Here is a 7,243-nt window from a genome sequence, read left to right as displayed (position 1 = left end):
TCACACATAATTGCACATAGAAACACACTCGTGCATGCCCACACAGACAAACAGACACATGCACACACATACACATACACACACACACACATGCACACACACACTCCACTTCTTCCCTGGCACAGCTGTCCTGAATGCTGCGGGCACACGGGCGTTTCACTGGCACGACACATGGAAGGAAAATCTGAATGTGTTCTCACTAATCATTCCCCTATTCCACCCAGAGAGAGAGAGAGAGAGAGAGAGAGAGAGAGAGAGAGAGAGAAATGTGGGCAATTGAGGGATGAAGAAGGACAAGCGCAAGGACTGGGAGACCTGTTTAGCAGGTGTTGAAAGGTGAAGAGCGGGAGACAATGTGAGTGTCAGAGTGAGAATGCAAGAAGAAAGCAAGAGAGTGACAGAGGGAGAGAAAAGCAGGTTAGAGGTGAATGGATAGGGAGAGAGGGAGGGACCAAGGAGAAGGAGTGAGATGGGATAAATGGGGGGCATGCCAGTTCCATAAATGTTTAATTGCCAGCAGGTTTATTCATGTTAAGAGACAGAAAGAGGGAGAGAGTGGAGAGGGGAGCAGAAGAAAGAGAGAGCTTAAACAGTCCAAAATCTGTCTAGAGCCCCCAAATCTAATTTACACAACAAACAGAAAAAGGAGAGAAGAGAGGGTGAAAAGGAGGGGAGGAGGGGGGAGAGAGAAAGAGAAAAGGAGAGGGAGAAAAATGCTAATTGGCTACAGTTGGGCATGTCTGGCCCAAGATGAAAGAGGAAAAGGACAGAGAACGAGGGAACAGGAGGGAGGGATGAGAGTACAGAGGGAGGAGTGCAGGAGAAATGGGAGTGCTTGGGATGGATGGATGGATGGATGGATGGGGACACTCAGGGACAAAAGAAGGCCAGCACCATGACTGATATCATCTGTGGTGTGTGCCATACAAGGTGCCCCAGCCATCCCAGCTGTCTTCTGCCATGCTTTCTTTCTTTTTCTTTCATTCCTTCTTTTTTCCCTCTTTCTTTCTCCCATTTAGTTCTTACACAACTGTACTTGTTCAAGATATTTTGAGCCCCGTGTCTTTTTCCCTTTTCCCACAGATGCTGGAATGAATGAAAGCAGCACTGGGGCCGTAAAAAATGCTAATGCCTTCTCTTTCACCCGCTTAATGGTAGACCAAGATTATGAGTCTTTAGGAATGGTGTTGGCTTTGAAAATATGGAGTTAAAGGTGACCTAAGCTAAAACTAAACTGTCAGGTCACATTTTTAAATTTGGGGGAAAATGTGCAATCTCTAACTGCAATGCATGCTTATCTCTAATGGTCATGAGCAAATTAAATCAAAGAGAGCTAAATGAGGTTCAGCTGTGCAAAATGCAAATAAAAACAGGGAGGCATGGCTGTGTCTGTATCAGAGATAGTGTGGTTATAACTGGTTATATATTATGTGGTTATTTATTATTTTAAATCTCACAATCTCTGCCATTACTTTTATTTGATTAATTTTAATAATGGAATAGTCCACAATCTTGTTTCTTGTTTCTTTTTTTCTTTTTTCTTTTTTAAAAAAAGAGGAAAATTCATTCATGGCAATCATCAGGTAGTTAGCATCTGTTGGCTGGGTTAACTGTTAGGGTAACCCTAACCCTAACCCTAACTGATGAGAAAAGAGGAGGGGAGGCATAGGCTTGCAGTTCACCATTATTCAGTTTTATAAATGCACAGCCTTGCCTGCGATGCAACAGTTTTGTTCAACTGTAAATGCATACTCTTTGAGTGGAATCCACAAGTGAGTCAGATTGGACTTTCCCAGCTGTGTTTGGCTTTGGCATCATCTTCCGTGTTGGTGCTCAGATACTGGAACAGTTTCGGCCTGAATGTCCCTCTTCCTGAACCGAAACAGCTCATAACCTCACCGGCTGCACAGAGGGCTTAGAATTCTATTGGTCCCTAGCGCAAAGTGTACCTTGTACTTTTTCTGTTTGTGGCAGATTTACTCTTGCTCTCTCTTTGCCTCTCTCTTTCTTTCTGTTTCTGCGGCTCACTCTTTCCCTTTTTGTCTCTCCTCATCTCCTGTTCCATCTCCTTGTATACCTCCTCCTCCCTGCTTCCCCTGTGCTTTGACTTGAGCTTAGTCCTGTATTATCCAAAATCCCCTCACAAGCCAGGTGTGGAAAGCAAAGCCTAAATGTCACGATGAAAACACGATACCCAGCTAATACATCAGCCTTGTTCACAGAAAGGTCAGACTGTTCACTGTGTCACACTGGCCAGGGCCAAACCTTTGGCCCGATGAGGACCTGTGCGCGAGGGCTGAATCAAAGGTAAGGGCATTCAAAAAAAGAGTCTTCTCTGCCTCTCTTTCTCTCTCTCTGACTCAGACCTATGTCTCCAGGCTGATACAGCATCTGTGCTTTGTTAAACGTATTACTGTTACGCAAGAATCTGGGGCAAAGAACAACAACACTTGCTAAATATTTTGTTTATTGAAGTTAAAAATGCATTCAATTGTAGCCATGAATAACTCTTGAAAAACTATCATGCTGATAAATCATGCGAAACAAAGAAACAATTAAAAGGCTACACAAATCGATGGCAGGCCACCGGTGGAGAAATTGCCGCTGGTGTGTACCTGATGAGGCTTGGACTCAGGCCAGAACCAGGCCAATAAGCAGGTCAGGGTGTGCTGTTCTGCGGGAGATCTGTTTGGAGTCTGCTCTGTGTGTGTTTTTGTGTTTAACGCCGTTTAGTCAGGCTCCACTTTACAAATGTTTAAGGCCCCGCCGCTGCACTGTTTCATTTTTCATTTAGTCGCAGCCCTAGGCCATGTCCCAGATTGGAGACTGCTACACACCACACTGCTGCTCTCTGTACTGCACTGAGCTGCTCCCCTCCTTTCGTCTGGTCTGGTCTGGGAGATGAGGACCTTCCAGTGACCCCATAGCCTGTAACATACACACACACACACACACACTTAAACACACATGCACACACACACATAGGTAAGCAAACAGGGCACAGACAGATAGGCAGACAGAACACACACATGCAGAACATGCCGTCTAATTCCACTAATATGAAAATCTGCACAGACAGACAGGTATGACACACCAGCCAGTACAAACATACAGCAAAACATTACACACGCTCCATTTCACATTTAAGTTTTTAATAAAGTTTAAGTCAAACATATGTACACAAGTACTTGCACGCACAAACAGAAACACGTGCACACACACACATTCAAACACACTAGTACACCTGATATCCAGTCACACAAACACTCACATGTGTATAACTGCGCACAGATGCATAACCAACACATTTGATACCTACTTATACCAAAACAGAAATCTGTACACGCAGCAAATGTACACACGCATACACATGCAATAAAGTGTGTGTGCACGTGTGCACATAAACACACACCTGTGGTTTAGGCCAGAGTACAGAGAACTCTTTAGTCTTAGAGCTGTCTGTCCCAGTTAAAGTGAGCACTGCTTGCGAAGAGGACCTGACAGACAGAAAACACACACATACAGATACACACACACACACACACACACACACACAGTGATGAGTACACTGCTGGAGCAGAAGGCCTGACTAAGCTGAATTTCTCCCTGCTCCCCTTTCCTATTTTCCATCTGCCTCAGCGCAGGAGAACCTGCGTGGGGAAAAATAATGCCCACCATACACATGCCACGCTCGACTTGCTCTGCTCTCACTGTGACACTCCTCTACACATACGCATGCACGCACACACACACACACACACACACACACACACACACACACACACACACACAATGTCAATCTCAACAATTTCTCTCTGCTCTCTACTCATTGATTTTTTTTCCATGAAGTCTCTGAGTGTTTTGTCTCCACTCAATCCCTATTTCCTCAACTCTCTCCTTATCTCTCTCTAACACCCTATCTCCTCCATCTCCCCTCCTCCCTCCCTCCATCCCTTTGTTGTTCCTGTGGTGCTATATGGTTGACCAACAGCCAGGGAGAGACAAGTGCAGGAGTGCCGGCCAAACTTGCCTGCTTCTCCGCCCAAATTACACGGGACAGTCCCAATTACCCTGTGGCCAACCAAAGCATTTCCTGGGTTAGCGCTGGTGACGCGCGCCCCCCTTTGCTGTGGTTACGGGGGGTGTCATTAGATGCTTGTTTTACTGCAACCCCAAGAACGTGCCCGCCGGCCGCATCCACGCCACGGGAAACGCCACTGCAGTGTTCCAATAACCTCGTCTGGCCTGACGGATGACAAATGGGAGAACGTTAGAGTAACATTGGAGCATGTTGTGAATTCCAATCGGCAAACAGTGAACTCTGAATGGAACATTGCGGGGAAAGTAAGACATTTTCAGCAAGCTGCCGTGACTTCTGGGGAGCTGATGAGCATGTTCTGTAAAGTTTTTTTGTGGAATTCAAAACACTGGAATTGAATTTTGAGAGCTGCTTCCAGGACAGATTGTCCCCAAATGCATACAAGGTATACCACATTTGTATGGGTGGAACAGACTGTGAATTTATGGAATACGTATTGATGGAATCCAATAAAACATACAAACATACACAATTAATGAAATATCAGAAAAGGGAAAGTCAGGGCAATACAAAACGAGTGTCAGAGTGTAACATGTGAAAGAGAGGAAGAATGTGCATGAATTCTATTAGCAGAGAAGGAGACATGCAGAAAACCTAATTTTTGAAGTGACCTCCATGTATACATACTGTGCAACCATTGCATACATCTGTGTTTGCACCTGTTCATGAGTGACATGACGCATGACACAACGCAGAAGGTCTCTGTCACAGAAAAAAACAAATACAAATAAAGTAACCTCAAATTTCTTTATTAGGCTCAAACAATGGAGAGTGGGAATTGGGCAGAAAAGAAGAGAGAGAGATGGAGCTCACGGAGGAAAGTGGGCAAACAGAGAGGGGAAAGAGTAAGCGACTGACGCACAAAGCAGGAGGAGGAATGGGGAGGGGGGGTCTGGCGAGAGGTGGAGTGATGTAATGGATGAGAGGGGAGAGGGATTAGCTATGTGACAGAGATGAAGGGATGCTCTCTGGTGTCACTCTTACTCCCTCTCACTCGCTCCATCATTCATCGGTGGCGAGAGGGTGAGCGTCACTGGGCTCCGCAGTGTGTGACAGCTGTGCATGCCAGCTGTGTGAGTGTACGTGTGTAATCAATTTGTTTGCATACATTTCAAACTATGTTTGCGCACACATATGAATTGTATGTATTAATATTCCTTGTGTCAGTCTGTCAGTATTAATGACCGCGCCGTGTGTGCACCATGTGTCTTGTGTGCAGTCAGTGTTTTATGTATGTATGCAGGATGCATGTGTGTGTGTGTATGTGTGTGCTATGAATGTGTGTGTGTGTGTGTGTGTGTCTACATGCAGTGTGTCTACTTCTAGTTGCCCATCTGGTGCTGCTATGCTGTGCTGCTCAGCCAGCACTCTAATAGCTCCAATAAGCCTGTGGTTTGCTGCCTCATACACACAAGCGTGCGCATGCACACATATATGTGCAGAGACATACACACCGGCAAATGCATACACACACACACACACACACACACACACACACACACTCTTACACACTTAACACAAAACTTTACACACATGCTCGCCTCACTGTTATTCTTCTTCCAAGAGAAAGAGGCCGAAAAATGACCATTTATTTACTTTGAGCTCTGGGACTGTGGTAACACAGCCTGCCAGTACCAGAAAAAAAGAGAGAAACAGTTGGAGAGAAAAAGAGAGTGGGGAGCACGGAGGCAAAAGGTAAGCGAATAAAAGGGGTGGACAGAAGGATAGAGGGAGGAGTGGTGGATGAGTGACCAAAGAATAAGCAAGACAGAGGTACAGGTTGATAAAGAGGGGCAGTTTGCTGGTGGATGTGGTGTAGCTAGTTGTGGTTTGGTGTAGTATGGAGTTTGGTTGTGTTGGCTGTGGCTTGTGGTCAGAGCAAGCTAGGCTGAGCTGAGCTGAACTGGGCATGGAAACAGACCCAGGCAAGAAAGTAGCTGAAATCACTCTGAGAGCTTGGAAACACACATCACAAGTGCTTAATAAACTTATCTTCCAAGTGATGGGTCCACTGTTAAGGCTGTGCAAGTGCTTGGCAAGCTGAACGAAGTGCACCTCAAGCATTTCAAATATTTTGAGTCCTATTTATATTTGTCCAGGTCTGTTGGAAGGAGCACTCTGCCCTGTCCAGGCTGCTACATGCCTGGCTGCTGGAGCTCTGTTCAGTAGCACTGTGCCTGTCCAGTGAATAAGGCCACACTGGGTCCCATTCCAACAGGCTGAGGCTCTATTTACATTTGAGAAAAATGTACCCTTTCAATCCTGTCGTACAAGACATTTGTGGCCAAAAAGAAATATTTCTACACCTGTAAACAGGACAAATTGTCAACTTTGCTTTGACTTGGTTCCTCTGGAGTTGATGAACTAAGCTTAGATTCATAGCCAGGTTGTTCCAGTTTACACAACAAACCAACTCCTTCTTCAGCTACAGGTTTATTTGAATGCACTTGGGGAAAGCCACATGTTTTTGCCAGTATACATGCACCTAATTTCATCTGAAGAGTTCACTTCACAGTGTAGGCTAACAGTGCCCTCAGGAGTGTGCTGCATTGGGCAGGAGATAAAATGCTGAGATGGGAGGCAAATGTATGTCCCGCAACCCCTAAGCAATATGATCTGAGTCCACACGCACATCAGCACAGATACACACAGCCAGATAGACTGACTAACTGACAGACGCACACCCACACCTATACATACACATGCCTTCCCTCACTGTCTGTCTACCCCGAAGGCCAAGGTTACCACATTTACCTGCTCTCTCTCTCTCTCTCTCTCTCTCTCTCTCTGTCCCTCCCCTGTTCCCTCTTCTGCTCTTTTTCATCCCTCTTTCTCCCTCCCTCTTCTTCTGTTAATCTGTTCCAGAGCATTGTGATCACATGGAAAAAAAACATAGCAAGTGCACATATTTCCCCCTTGGCCAAGAGCGAAAAAAACACACACGAGGGGAGGGATGGAGGGGAGGGTGAGGTGAGGAGGAGGGGAGGGATGGAGAGAGAGAGAGGGAGAGAGAGAGAAAAAAAGCGAAATAAACTGTTTATTCAAAGGCAGCGCTGGGCCCTTTTGTTGTGGTGGGGACCTGTCTTTTATTAGCAGCCTGAAAAGCCTTCAAAGGCTGGAAAGACAGAGGACATGCCAACAGAC

Source organism: Myripristis murdjan, chromosome 10 (assembly GCF_902150065.1).
Source record: "Myripristis murdjan chromosome 10, fMyrMur1.1, whole genome shotgun sequence".
In the NCBI taxonomy this organism is placed as follows: domain Eukaryota; kingdom Metazoa; phylum Chordata; class Actinopteri; order Holocentriformes; family Holocentridae; genus Myripristis; species Myripristis murdjan.
Note: the sequence above shows the minus strand (reverse complement) of the source record.